The sequence below is a fragment of the Cryptomeria japonica genome, chromosome 1, assembly GCF_030272615.1.
Source record: "Cryptomeria japonica chromosome 1, Sugi_1.0, whole genome shotgun sequence".
Taxonomy (NCBI): domain Eukaryota; kingdom Viridiplantae; phylum Streptophyta; class Pinopsida; order Cupressales; family Cupressaceae; genus Cryptomeria; species Cryptomeria japonica.
The window spans coordinates 676,842,360-676,857,168 of NC_081405.1; the positions used below are offsets into that span (position 1 = coordinate 676,842,360).

At 36.5% G+C, this 14,809-nt stretch overlaps 1 pseudogene; it reads left to right on the forward strand.

The window, feature by feature from the left end:
* The first annotated feature begins 6,423 nt into the window (after positions 1-6,423).
* Positions 6,424-13,341, forward strand: LOC131057150 (pectinesterase-like; annotated as a pseudogene).
* Positions 13,342-14,809: the final 1,468 nt, after the last annotated feature.

The following is a 14,809-nucleotide window of genomic DNA, read 5'->3' on the forward strand; positions in this document are numbered from 1 at the left end:
GGTGATTAAAGGTATTGTCATTGATGGCAACCTTGCAATCATGTGATACCAGTAGGCAGACACAAGCACCAGCACCGACAGACTCTACACCGACACACAGAACACCGGCAGCGAAAAGGAAGAATACCAACATCCTGGCCGACAACAATTTTGTATTAATATATTTTGTAATTAATTGTAAAATCTTTTGTAAGCCAACATGGTGGATTTTAATATGACTCATATATGTATGAGATCATTGTAGATCATTTTGTAAGAAAGAGATAGGATGCGAAGTATGGAAAAGTAATAGCAGACCTAATATGTGAATTATTGGTTAAGGGTTTATGTTGTAGCAGAGCTTAAACCAGTACAGAATCTAGCATAGCAGATGCTAATCAGAAGCAGTACAAGACATTGGATTAGTATAATCCATTTTTGTAAGTCAGTGAGACTTCTTTTGTAATTGAGCAATGAGCTCTAAGCACTTGGCCTTCCTACATGTGTAGGCCCCTATTGTAAAGAGTAATATTCCCTTATTGGCCAGTAAGCGAATATTGTGGGTCACAAATCCCACTGAGGTTTTTCCCACACCGGGTTTCCTCGTTAAAATACTATGTTATGGTGTGCTTCTCATGTTGTTGTTATTGTTCTTATTTACTGCATTATTTCTGGTTTATCGGTATTCAGTTTTAATATGTTTTTCATATTTTAAATCAAGTAATTTGATATACCGGTTAGATACTGATTCACCCCCCCCCCCCCCCTCTCAGTATCTTTGGGAATCCTAGCATTGCCTTGTTGTTACCCTAAGGTCTAGGTGAATGCTAGGGGGAGTGGGCTTCCAAGTGAGTGACTGGGATTGCAAGGGGGTAGAGAGCCAGGTTACTCGGGGTCTAGATCATCGGTTATCTCATTGGGAGTTTTACTTTGTAATCAAGTGATAACTTAATATTATAATTCTTGGGTTTGGGTAGAATAACTAATTTTAATAAGAGAAGAAGTGAATGTGTGGGACCCTTTACCTTGCTAGCAGTAGAGACCAAGATAGGACTGGGAAGGCCTTGGTAATCCAAGTAAGCTAATCTCCCTTACCCCATTAAGGTTGAGATGGCTCCACATGTACATCGAGGATGGTTGGGAATGTGCATCGAGGATGGTTGGGAATGTGCCCAAGTTCCCTTGTGTTGCATGTGATGACACTCTTTTTCCTACATACATAAGTCCTAGTGCCTTGAGCCTTGTCGGTGTGTCACCTCTGGAGGTTTGTGTTGGAGTTCTTATTGGTTTTTATGACTTTGCATCTTTTGTTTCTTGTGTATTTTGTGTTAGTCTTCCTTTGGTTGTTAGGTGTCAGCCTAGATCTAGAGTAAGAGTGAGATCTTGTGTCATCTCCTAGCATGGGCGGTGGTTCCTTTGGTTCCACATGGTCGGGTGGTTGGTACTTTTCAATCATTAAGATGTTCTCTTGGATTCTTCATGCATGGATGTGGATTCTTCTTATTATAGAACATTTTGGATGTTCTTGTAGAAGATTTAAGTAATGGAAACAAGTAATGTGATACCTTGAAAGTAAATGAATTTCATGTACTTAGATGTTGTAAAGAAATTATACTTGAAATAGAATGGTTTCATGGTATTATTGTAATTGGATTAGATTCCATGGTTGTTATCTAGTAATAGTTTCATATGAGAAAGCAACACTAATAATGGTATGCATTTGGATTTGGTTATAAAATGAACTTAAGAAAGGGATTAGTCTTGCACTAAGGAGTAAGCATATCATGATAGGTATATGTTAATGAAGAGTGCATCTCATAATGGTTAAATAATCACATAATTGCATATCATAATGAAAGGATAAATATATAAGTTGCATTTGGATATGATAAAGGATTAATTGATGATAAGTGATGTTATAATTAATGTGTTATCATGTTTATGTTGTTATGTCATTGCTTATGAGTAGGATTAGGTAATGACGTTGAGATGTCCTTGGGAATGCTTAGATGTATCATGATATTGATGTTGTGTTTATTTCCACTTGCTTTACTTACTATTGTGATTATGTTAAGATGATTAAATGTTAATGGATGAATATTTTACTTAGAATAGTTAGTTATATATGGTTGCATTTAGTAGATGAGTGAAATAAATTTATCTCTATTTGCATGTTAGTTAGTGTATTTCTCTAGGGTATTTTGGCGGGCATTACACCCATAGTGTATTTACAAGGTGGGGCCCTTGTAAATACACTATGGGGGGGGTACAAATTTTCCCCCCATAGCTATTTCATCAATATACCCCCACCACTATGTGGTGATCAAAGGACCCCTCCCACCACATGGTAGCAAGGAATCGTAATCAAGACCCCCTATAAAACTGATGATTACTAATTATTTTTTCATATATATATCTGTGTGTGTGTTTACAAATTTATATATGCATACAAAATAAACAATAAATTTTGATAAATAAAATAATAATAATATTATTAAATACATACCCATAAAAATATTCATATAACTATAGGTGTATTTATTTTACGTGTGAACATATATGTATCACTCATATTATGGAAATGTCAAGTTCACAAAATAATCAAATTTGCAACAACGTTCATGTCCTACGCAGTTTGACTTGATGGTAGACCGACATTAGGGTTTTATGATGATTTTAAGGAAAACGAGGATAAAGACCTAAAACTAAAGACCAAAGTACTTACTTTAACTCACTAGCAGTTTAGTACTCAAAGGACTCAAGATGACATCAACACAATTACCACTCGGCTATATTCCTCTCCCAAATGATACTCTCCCTTGTTAAAAGTAAAGTTCCTAGAATTGGAATGAAATAAAATGTAAAATTTCGGGATGTGACGATTTCTAGCCAGGCACCCCTTTTGTTAATGTAATAATATAGGCCATATAAATTTGTCAAAGAGAACTACAAAATGAAAAATAAGCTTTTGATTTTACAACATATCCAATTCCTACTATTAAAAACTTTTTCCACTATAATATATTGAGGCTTCCACGAATTTGTTAAGCCACTCAAAGCACCGTCCGATTGAACCCATTCACTTTGCAATCTTTTGATTTATTTTCTTGCACTACACTTTTACTGTTGGTCAATTTAGTTTCCTAGAGGAGAACAATGTCTACTTCTAATCCTTCCAATCCACTCTTGACCACTTGTTGTTTGTTAGGGGTGTTTAGGCCCCCAATATTTAATGATATAAGCCTCATGGCTCCTTGGAAAGGGGGGCACCCTTCCCTAATCTCAACATCCAAGTAATTTTTGCTTGACCAAGTCTGTGTCTCCATCTATGAATAGATTTTCCTAATTCATTTTCCTACATGTCTTCTTCTTCTCTCTGCAATTAGGTGATGTCTTGTTTCCTTTTTTTCTGCCTAATCCCCAGCTTCTCTGATTTTTTCTTTGAGTCAATGTTCGTTTCTCTACCTCCTTTAGGACAAGGATAGGAAGGTTTACCTTCAATCTCCTAATTCTCCTAGAGATCCTTGCATGTTTCCTTTAAGTGTCCAAACACCATCTCATCTTCCTCCATACAAAAATACTTGCAATTAGAAATCCCAAACAACTCTCTAAGAAAATTTTCCTCCAAACCATTATCAAGAATGGTTTCTCCTATAGCATCCATACAATTTTGAGATCCTCCAATATCCTCCTCAAAGGATTCCCTCAATTCCCTCTCCATAAAAGACTTCTTAGGAAAGTTCTCTACATAACAAGTTTTAGATTTTTCATGATAAACAACAGAGGTGCCTTTCCTCAATGGATTGAAGGATAATGAAGCAAAGATGTTGCCCCCAGTTTGTTCTATGTCAACAATTAATTAACACTTTGATTTAGGGCATCCTTCTGCTTTACTCTTCCTCTAGGCTTATAGGTGCAATACCTATCTTTACTACTCATATTTTGCCTAAGGATTTGCAATGTCTCCATTTTCTACTCTTGGTGGTGGAGAAGGTACTAGACCTATAGCATCAATATATATGAATCCAATAGCTTTTGCCATTTCTGTCAAGCCTTTCTCTCTATTTTATGAAGTTCTTCCTATGACTTGTTATTTTCCCAACTAAATAGCTTGGTATAGTCTACTAGGGTTTACAAAATCACCTTCTGCTTCCAGGAACCATCCTCAACAATGATCTCTAACTCTTCCCAAAACCCTTCTTCTAAATCCACAACCACACATGACCTAGTAAAGGGCATGTTAATATTATTGAGAATATACATATCGATTTCAACCAAAGTGCCCAATCCTACGTAGGGGACCTTCACACCAATACTCAAACAAGAAGGTTGAAAATTCTTAAACACATTGGAGTATGATTCATATTTTGCTTCCAAGGGTTGAAATAGGTCTCCTAGTTCTTGATAAAGAATCCCAATCCTTCCAGCAAAAGATTCACACTTATGAGTTCCCTCTTTTGTTTTGGTATTTTACATTCTATAACGAAAAATGTGTTGGGGATAGCCCTAATTTTAGTTCTCACAGGTTCCCTTCTTCTCCCACCACTCCCAAATTTTGGTCTTCTCAAATTGCCTACTTGCCCACTTAACAAAGAAGCTCTTTCTGCTAATCTTGCCTTGACTGAAACTAGGGTTTGATTCGGAATCGCCATTGCTTTGGATTGTGGCATTCTCTTCTTTCCTTTGCAAAATCTTTGTATGTCCCCTGCATTGATTATTTGATTCTGAATCCTCTTATCCCTAGATCTGAGTTATCGATCTTTCCCTTCTACATGAAATTTATATTCGAACTCCCTAGCCATTTTCGTCCATCTTTTCCTTCTCCTCAAGGGTATCCTATTTACACTTGAAGAAAAGGAAGATGGAGAATTCACATCCATTAAATGCTCATTGCCCTTACTCTAGATCTTATCCACCACATAAATCTTTCTCCACTGCTCTTCTCCTATTTTGCTACACTCATTGAAAGCTCCTCGATAGACCATTTCTGGTTTATATCTTGATAACTTATTAGAATATTATTTGTGCAAGAAATATTTGATGTGTATTAGTATATTAGGTTATGATTCTCTTCTAAAACTTAATCTTTTAGTACAATATAAGGGTCTTTTGCCTAAATTATGTAGGCAATGACCTTTAATGCATAGGAACTTATTGTGGATTAAATTTCAAGGATTTATATTTTGTAGACAAATGATTATATTAAGATAGTATAAATTGTTCATATCCAATATATTTTTATTAATGTTAAGATCTTGATAAGATAACTTTTAAAACTAAAACCTCAAACTCTATGTCTAGATTTACCCAAGTCTGATCTAAGTTATATATTATATGCCCCTAACCCATATGTCTCAAGATCATTTAACATAACCTCCAAATGTTTGTAAGCTTGAAACTTTATAGGGTGAAAGATAACCTTCAAAAATCATAAACAAGAACTAGATACAAGGAATAAACATAGACAAAATTAAAAGTATTCTAAGAACATTCATTGATGATAAGAGATCACTATTGTTAATATGTCTAGCAAGTGTTCTCTAGAATCTGCCATGCGCCCCATTCTATCTAGGAAAATAGCACGGGAGGGAAAATAAGGGCTGAAGCTATTCTAGCTCCAAAACAGACTTTTTGTACAGCGTGTTAGTGACAGGTTAGTCAATCGCAGCCGTTAATTGCAAAATCGATGGTGTAAAACGCGCGACTAACACGTGTGTTAGTCATTCCTTACTATCTTTTTGGAACCAGAATAGACGCGTCAGAAAAGAAGCACCTAGGGGAAGAGCACCAATAGATAACATAGTTCCAATAACCGTCACCTTATTGTCATGTTGACCCCCCAATAGCCGTCATAGTGAAAACACCATTAATAAATTTGTTTTGTACCAATAGCCGATCATTTTTTATAATTAATTGGTCCATTTGTGCACAACTATTGGAACATTTGTCCCATTTGTGTACAACTACTGAGACATTTGTGCACCACTATTGGGACATTTGTCAACAAGTACTAGCGATTTTGAGTTGACGGTTACTAGAACATATTTAGTTAGGTATCAGGGGACACTTTGAAATGTGTACTTTTTGACCTTTGTGTGCATAACTGATTCCACAGTGTGCATCGTTACCACCCAGAAGCTATATCAATAGCTATATGTAGCTAAGTCGCATACGAAGACAACTAAATAAATAAATTTAAAATCCGATGTACCGTTTAAGATCTGTGGGTGCACGAAGTTAGCTATGACCTGGTGCTCTTCCCCTACTAGAGGTGAATTTATTCACGCTGCTATTTCTAATTCTACTAGGAAATTTTTGGGAAGACAGGGAGGAGAGCAGCAGGAGGATAATTGTGTCAGGTTTTTTGGACATAGGCAAAGGACGACGTAAGGAGGGTAATATAGCTTTACACCTGCCTTTGAGTTGTTGGTAAGTTCTAAAATGTTTCCCCAATCTCTGTCATTTTCTCTTTAAAATTAATGCACACTTATGGGGATATAAATACATTCACACAGTTCTGAAATGTTAATGTTTCCCCACTAATCCTTTTGTGCATCTCTGCAATTTGAAGCATTTTTTTCTTTGAGGATAATTTGGTATTTTAGAGCCCTTTCTGGCTTTTACGTTTTGGGTTCGCTTGTTAGAACTTTGTCACTTTTTTCCTACAATTAATGCATACCATGAGATCACAATTCTCAGGAAATACAGTTAACGTGCCTTGTTGTTTTTCCTCCACGCCTTGGTCCCTATAGTGACACAAAAAAGTGAAGAAATATGATGTTCACTACAAAATTTCTTTGCTCTAACGGATGAACGTGTTAGGTCTTGTGGGAAAGTGGAAGAAGGCAAACCAACCATTTCTAATTTCTGGATGAGTCAAGGTAATTTTGATAGATCGATTCATTAATTTTGGAAGTAATATGCGTTCTGTTAAGACCGATTCTCTGGAATCTTTAAGAGAATCATTGTTTATTCATTTTGTTTTTCCATAGACATCTGATTAGGTGCTTAAGGAATTTATATTAGATTCATGCTCTTGCATTATATGTTATTACTGTTAATACAGAGTCAGTATAAGGAGGCCCTTGTTCAGATTTCGGGAATTTGGCTATCAAGTTTATCTTATTTATCACATCCCCATTCCAAACCCTATTTAAGTTGACATTTTGGATGCCTGATGCATTCATAAGAATCATCCTTTTCTCCTAATTACCTTTTTTTCATTCCAAGATTAGTAGTATCAAGCCAATTCATGTAGCTCCCAGATCTAGTGATATGCCATACTGCATTATTTTACTTGATTGAAAGCGATTGAGTGTAATAGCACAATCTGCTTATTGTGAATGATACAGGCAAACACCATGTGGCATTATTCATTAGGTCATGTGAGGATTAGTGGCTTCATGCAAAAGGAGATTGTGCTTGAAAGGTGGGTTGTTTGCCACCTTATTTCTTACCAAGACGTAGAGTGTAAATAATTGATTTGGCTTGGTTAATTTTATAGTTGTAACTATTTTGTGATGTGTCCTTACTTCATTTTTTTATTTTCCTGCATTTCATGTATTGGAACCGATTGGTTCTAGAATCTAGGTTGTCCAAAAGGATACGTTACTACAAAAGTGGTTGCTTGAAGGTTTATATAGATTTATCATTGTGTCACTCGTGATTGTTTAAAGGGAAAATCTCAATCTGTAAATGATAGGAATCACTAAGGTAGGAAGAAAAGTGGTAGCTTATTGCAGGCCATTCTCCTTATAAATAAGGATAAATTGCTGCTAGGAACGGGCTAGTTGTATAAATGGGTTAATCTCAAACTCAAAGCAGTGAAGATACAAACAATGATGATTTTGCTTGCATTTTCACGTGCTTGAAAGTTGAATGCATGAATGTTTTTTGATGCTATATTCTAATATGACGTGTATATGTTATTGATATAAGATTGGATTACAATCATTAATAGCCATCGATCTATCTAGGTGTTGTTTGCAACTTTGATCGAGTTCATCCAAATACCTTTTGACAGATTGCAGAGCATTACACATCTAGCATCAACTAGGAGGTCATTCATGTCATTAGGAGAGGACATTCTATTGTACCTCTAAGAAATCTCCTATGAAAACGCTTTCATTCCAACCCTCTGCATTTGCTTCTCCATATTTTCTCAAATCCGAGTTAATATTTGTACAATCCTTCCCATTCTTGTCTTTCAAACTTCCAGTCTTACTCTGAGCTTCAAAACAACTCCTCCATGCACAATTGTAATGGAAGTTTCTCTTTTCTCTTCTCCTGTTAGGCATAGTTTAAAATCTGGCCAGATCTGGTTCAAATCCATTGGGATCTGTATTTTTTGGAGCAGTCATGTTTGTATAGTTTGGTTCAGACTTTTCAATTCCTTTATAAATTTTAGCATTTTTTTTTGCCTTATCAACAAATCAAATTCTTCAAGCATGGTAACTATGTTGTTGGTCCTTCCTGTGTGTTATCTCAAGCTAAGGAAAAAGCAATCGTTCCATACATGTGATGCAGGGACTCTTAGCAATCTAGATATTACACTGCAGCTAGTTATTCCTGGCATGATGTTAATTTAGTCACTTCCAATCTACGCTGCCAACATTCATTCTGAATGAGATGTTTTATCTGACAAAGATGGATTGCAGAAACCTTCAAGAATCAAATCTTGTTCTCACTTAAGAATCATGGAATCTCTGCCTATTCAGTACTGCCTGGATCTAAGCCTTGCTATGTCATCCAGTATCTGGAAGAGTATGTTAAGAAATTTCGTGATAAAGTAGATACTTAGGCTATGAAAAGCATCTTCGTTCAAGGACCTATTCTATGTCTAGGCCAAATTTAGGCAAGCATCAGTAGGTTCTGGTGAAAATTCAAGATGAAGCAATCAAAGAGGATGAGTTGCAGGTCTTACACTGTGAGTGCTATAGGAACTAAACTCCAATCAAGAAGGATGAGTTGTAGTTCTTACACTTTAAGTGCTATAGAAACTAAACTCCAATCAAGGAGGATGAGTTGCAAGTCTTACACTGTAAGTGCTATAGAAACTAAACTACCTTATTCTTGTTTGTCCATAAGCACCCAAGGGCTTCATCGAATATGGTGAACACTTGAAGGTAGATGGTCAACGGAAGTCTTCTCAAGGGCCCTGCTCTCTTAGCGAGAGCATGGAGAAAGAATCGTCAAAAGTTATGAGCTCATCTGCATTACCTTTAATAGTGTCAACTAAATTTATATTACTCATCATCAAATAACCGTTGCTATCAACGTAGTTGTGAACACAAATGAATTAGGAAATGTCATTTTTATTGTCACAGTATCTTCTAGGAGTACTCACCAAACTTTTAGTTGTCATGTCTAAAAACACATCACTAAATTTGCTCTAGAAACCAAATCAGAATCTAGTTGTCATGCCTAAAAACACATCACTAAATTGGCTCTAGAAAATTTAGGAAGATAAGATGACATCTAATTAAATTTAGATTTAAAAATTTGTTGAATCTACCAATCTATCACTTAGATGGAATTCTTAGTTATAATAGGTTTATTAATTTTATTGCTTAAATTTTTTATAACATGAATATTAATTTTGTATGAGAATACATCCTAATCAATATTGTGGGAGTAGCCCACAATTTGCCTCTAAATTGGAAGATATTATTGTCCGAAAATATCATTTATCTTCAATTATGGATCACACGCTCATGAAATTTGATTATTCTATTTTTACAATCAATTTATGGATGAATAGATCCCAATTATGAATCACACACTCCTGAATAAAACTCCAACGTCAAACCTGATTCTCCTTTTATCATACACACCACGTAGTTGTCCATTATAACATAAAATAGAATTATTATTTTTATTATTTAATACCCAATCTACCATTATAGCATAAACCAAAACAATGACATGGTTGTGTAAAATCAATCCATATAAAAAAAATTGCTGGCACATAAAAGAAAATTAATTTTTATTATTTAATAACCAAACTATCATCCTAAGCAAAAATTACCAAAGTCAAATTGTTTGTTTCTTCTTTTATTAACACTCGGAATAGTAAAAGATCAATTTCTACATAGAATAATCAAATTTAATTTAATGTAGGAATCATTAAATCAAACAATGCTTACCATTCTAAACATGAAAACTAATAATAAATTATATCAAATCCAAACTATCATACTCAATTGAGATAAAATATTTGCGACATTTATTTTCAAGAATCAATGTTAAAAATAAATCTAGTGTGTAATTCGTTGAATCAATTTTAAAGTGCTTACGAGACTGTTACTCTTTGTGCAGTGAGTGTTATCAGTTAGTTTTGTCTATCCATTATATTAAGGAATAAGATGATCCACGGTTAATAATTTTTCTGATCTTGAATCTCTATCCACCTGTCCATTTTAGAAATGGCGGTTAATAACCACCCTTTTCCCGATCTTGAATCTTAAATCTTGAACCTCTGCAGAATTTCCTATATAAGGACTCCTGCGCGCTGGGTTCAAACTCCCGATGCTATTTGACATTTGTAAAGTTATTGAAAGCGATTATAGTTACTGCAAGCGATTTGATTTGATTTCTGCTCAATTACCGAAAGCGATTTTGTTGCACAATGAGGTTCGGTAGCTATTCAGCAAAGGTCGTGTGGGTATTGTCGGCAGCAATACTCACAATGTCTGTGGCCGCCTGGATGGGCAATGCGATTTTCCACAATGGCAGCGGAGGGAAGCTCATCGACTCCAGCTGCAAGAAGACACCATACCCTGAGGCCTGTGTTTCAGCATTTCAATCATCATATGAAGGAGCAAATTCCAAGAATCTTGCACATATTACTGTGAAGGCGAGCTTGAGTGGAGCCCAAGAAGCATACAAGGCGACTTTGAAAGCAGCCTCCGAGTTTCCAGAACTCATGGCTTTCGAAGATTGCATTGAACTGTTCGTAGATGCTGTGGATCACGTCAACCGGTCGATGGCAGAAGTACCTGGCCATGAATCCCTCCAAGGCTCAGATTGCAAATGTCAAGACATGGATAAGCGCGGCTCTCACTGATGTGGAGACATGCTTGGATGGTTTCAGAGAGACGACGGGGACAGTGATGGCCAAGGTGGAGGAACATTGTCAGTCTTTGTCAAGATCTCTCAGCAATGCTCTGTACGTGTTCCAGCTTTACTTCCCTGATAAGGACAATGGGTTTGGGTTTTCTGGGCGTCCTCTGTTTAATAACCCTCACCCTGGATCTGGGTATGGGTTTTCTGGGCGTCCTCTGTTAAATAACCCTAACCCTCACCCTGGGTCTGGGTTTTATTTTCCTCTGTGGATGTCCCGGATCGATCGGAGGCTGTTACAAGTGCCTGCGTTGGAGTTGCAGGTGAATGCAACTGTGGCTAAGGATGGCAGCGGGCAGTACAAGACCATTGGAGAGGCTCTCATGCACGTGCCGTCTATGGCAGTGAGCAGTATGTTGTCTACGTCAAAGCTGGCGTGTATGAGGAAAATGTGCTTCTCTACAAGGAGAAGACGAATGTGATGTTGCTTGGCGATGGGTGCGACCGGACTATTGTTGCATCCAGTAAAAATGTCAAGGACGGCTTCACAACCTTTGCCTCTGCAACCTTTGGTATAATCTTTAACTCTTTCTTTTCTAATTTACCTGTAGGAAAGATAATGGCGGGGAAGCTAATCAATCAGATTATTAAATTCTAATTGGCATTAGTTTTGTGTCTAAGGCAAAGCTAGTAAATGGAATGAAAATTGACTGCTGAATTTAAGAATTTCTTTTTGATTCCCTCTCCAGTATAGATCAATTAGGAAGCTGTATTCTGTTGCCTAATTTCCTTTCAAGACCAAGATGTGAAAACAAGAGAAAAAAAAAAAGAAGAAATGGGTCCTGATCATCCTATTTGTCCTATACATTACTCATTTGATATATGAGGCCTTCTTTGAATCTTACATTTCAAACTGCTATGGTGATGCTGAGAGGTAAGGTTGGTGGAAATATTCCAGCCTGAGCATTACATGGTAACCTGTTTAGTAAGTTAGTCGATTGTTCTTCAACAGTTTCTCTCCACAAATTTTCAGGGGCACTTTATTGGCATTCGTCTGTAGGATAAACACATAAGATGTCATCAGAACGTTTTACATTGTGACAACTAAAAAGATTTATTTTATATCAATGAGATAAAAGATAATGGCGGGGAAGCTAATCAATCAGATTATTAAAATCTAATTTGCTGGCTCCTCTATCTGACAGTCACACATCTTTTTCAAATTTGTTGGCTCCTCTGACAGTCACACATCTTTGTCAAATTTGTTGGCTCCTCTCTGACAGTCACACATTTTTGTCAAATTTGCTGGCTACTATATCAGGTAGTCACAAATCTTTTTTCATGTATTTTGAAATTGTTTCCTGTAAATGTTTTAGAAATCTGGAAACACTTGTCAATTTCTTCCTATACAGGGTTTTAGAAATCTGCAAATTTTTCTGGTTAATTGAATTTCAAACTGTTTTTCCTTAAGACTGAGGTGCTAACAAGTTTTAATCTGATTGTAAATGCAGCTGCATCTGGCAAGGGATTTATTGCCTGAGATATCACCTTCGGCAACTTTGCAGGGCCGCACAAGAATCAAGCCGTAGCTCTACGTGTGGGAGCTGATCTTTCAGCCTTTTACCGTTGCAACTTTATCGGCCAGAACACTTTGTATGTTCACTCTCTCCGCCAGTTCTACAGAGAGTGTAATATTTATGGCACTGTAGACTTCATTTTGGGCAATGCTGCTGCCATTTTTCAGAATTGCACTATTATTGTGAGAGCACCAATGGGCAATCAGACCAACACCATTACTGCTCAAGGCAGAAATGACCCCAACCAGAACACCGGCATTTCCATTCAAAACTGCAGCATTGTGGCCTCCACAGATCTTGCTCCAGTCAGATCCACTTATCTTGGAAAGCCATGGAAACTGTTCTCGCGGACAGTCATCATTCAGAGCTTCTTAGGCGATGTAATCCACCCAGCCGGCTGGCTGGAGTGGTCGGAAGATTCGGAAGATTATGGGCTAGAAAGGGTGTATTTTGGAGAGTATATGAACAGCGGACCCGGCTCAAAGTTGGACGGGCGAGTCGGATGGGGGGGTTACAGGGTCACTAAAAGAGTAGAGGAGGTCAATGTTTTTAGTGTTGATAATTTCATTTCTGGGGCTACTTGGTTGCCGTCTAGTGGAATTCCTTTTGATCATGAATTGTAAAAGCAGTTCCATTTAGGTTTAGGTAGTTTTTATGGAAGGATTTTATCATTGTAATTTAGATGTGCTGGGCTGAATTGAAGAGCATATATGCTTCTGGTCTATGCCATTTGTTTTATACTATACAGTTATGTTTCTTGGTGGAAGAAACTTTTTGGTTAAACATGCTGCCACTTCTTCACCTTTGATCATGTAATTTAACTTTTCCAACACAGGAAACTTCTACTAGTTTAGTTTCCAGATTTTTCATTTTAGGTGCTTTCATATTATCTGCACTTTAAATATGAATGAAGTATATAAATTCAAACAGTGTCTTTGTATTTGTAATTTAAATTGCAGATAATATAATAAGTGTTTTTTTATATGCTCTGTTATGTGCTCTGTTATATGCTCTGTTTTATACTTTTATTCTGTTTGTTCAATACATGGACTAAACAGCTCTTGTTGGTCAATCTCCTTCGCAAGGCACTTGAATTATTACAAATTACAGTTATAATTACAGTTAAAGAGTACAGGATTTGAATCGGAGCCTCTAAACATCATTGGCTTCAAATGGGCGAAAGGTGCTTAGTCGATTTAAGTTGTTGAAAGCATTTTACTCATATTTTGACACACACATTACTCATTTTTTCAATTGGTAATTTAGAATATTCAACCCACTACCTGCAATCCCCATCATTCCGTTCCATTGAATTCAATTTGAATTAAATCTGTCAACACCCAAAAGGGGGGAAATGAATTACTAATGCTGTCTTACTGGATGACCTATCTATTGTGATTGTAACAGAGTAACCATCTTCTTAACATTTTGGTGTTGGCCTCCCCACAGATTGGCATACCCTTCAGAAAACTTAGAAACTTATAAATAATTGAGCAGGCGCACTGTTGGCTCTTGAAGAGCACCTTCTATGTCACGAGCAGCACTTATAACTGGAGTATAATGATCTGCCATTTTTAGCATTAAAATTAGCATCAGATTCATTTTAAGCCAGACAAAGGCTGACATGATACAGAATGTACATGGAAGCTCTGCTATAGTTTACAGTGTGCTTGGCTTGCTGATATGTTCGCAGATCCATTGGTGTTGTGTCTTTATACTCATAAGAAGATAATGGCGGGGAAGCTAATCAATCAATCAGATTATTAAAGTCTAATTGGCATTAGTTTTGTGTCTAAGGCAAAGCTAGTAAATGGAATGAAAATTGACTGCTGAATGTAAGAATTTTTTTGATTCACTCTCCAGTATAGATCAATTAGGAAGCTGTATTCTGTCACCTAATTTCCTTTCAAGACCAAGATGTGAAAACAAGAAAAAAAAAAAAAAAAAAAAAATGGGTCCTGATCATCCTATTTGTCCTATACATCACTAATTTGATATATGAGGCCTTCTTTGAATCTTACATTTCAAACTGTTATGGTGATGCTGAGAGGTAAGGTAGGTGGAAATAGACAAGCCTGAGCATTGCATGGTAACCTGTTTAGTAAGTTAGTCGATAGTTCTTCAACATTTTCTGTCCACACATTTTCAGGGGCATTTTATGGGCATTCGTCTGTAGGATAAACACATAAGAT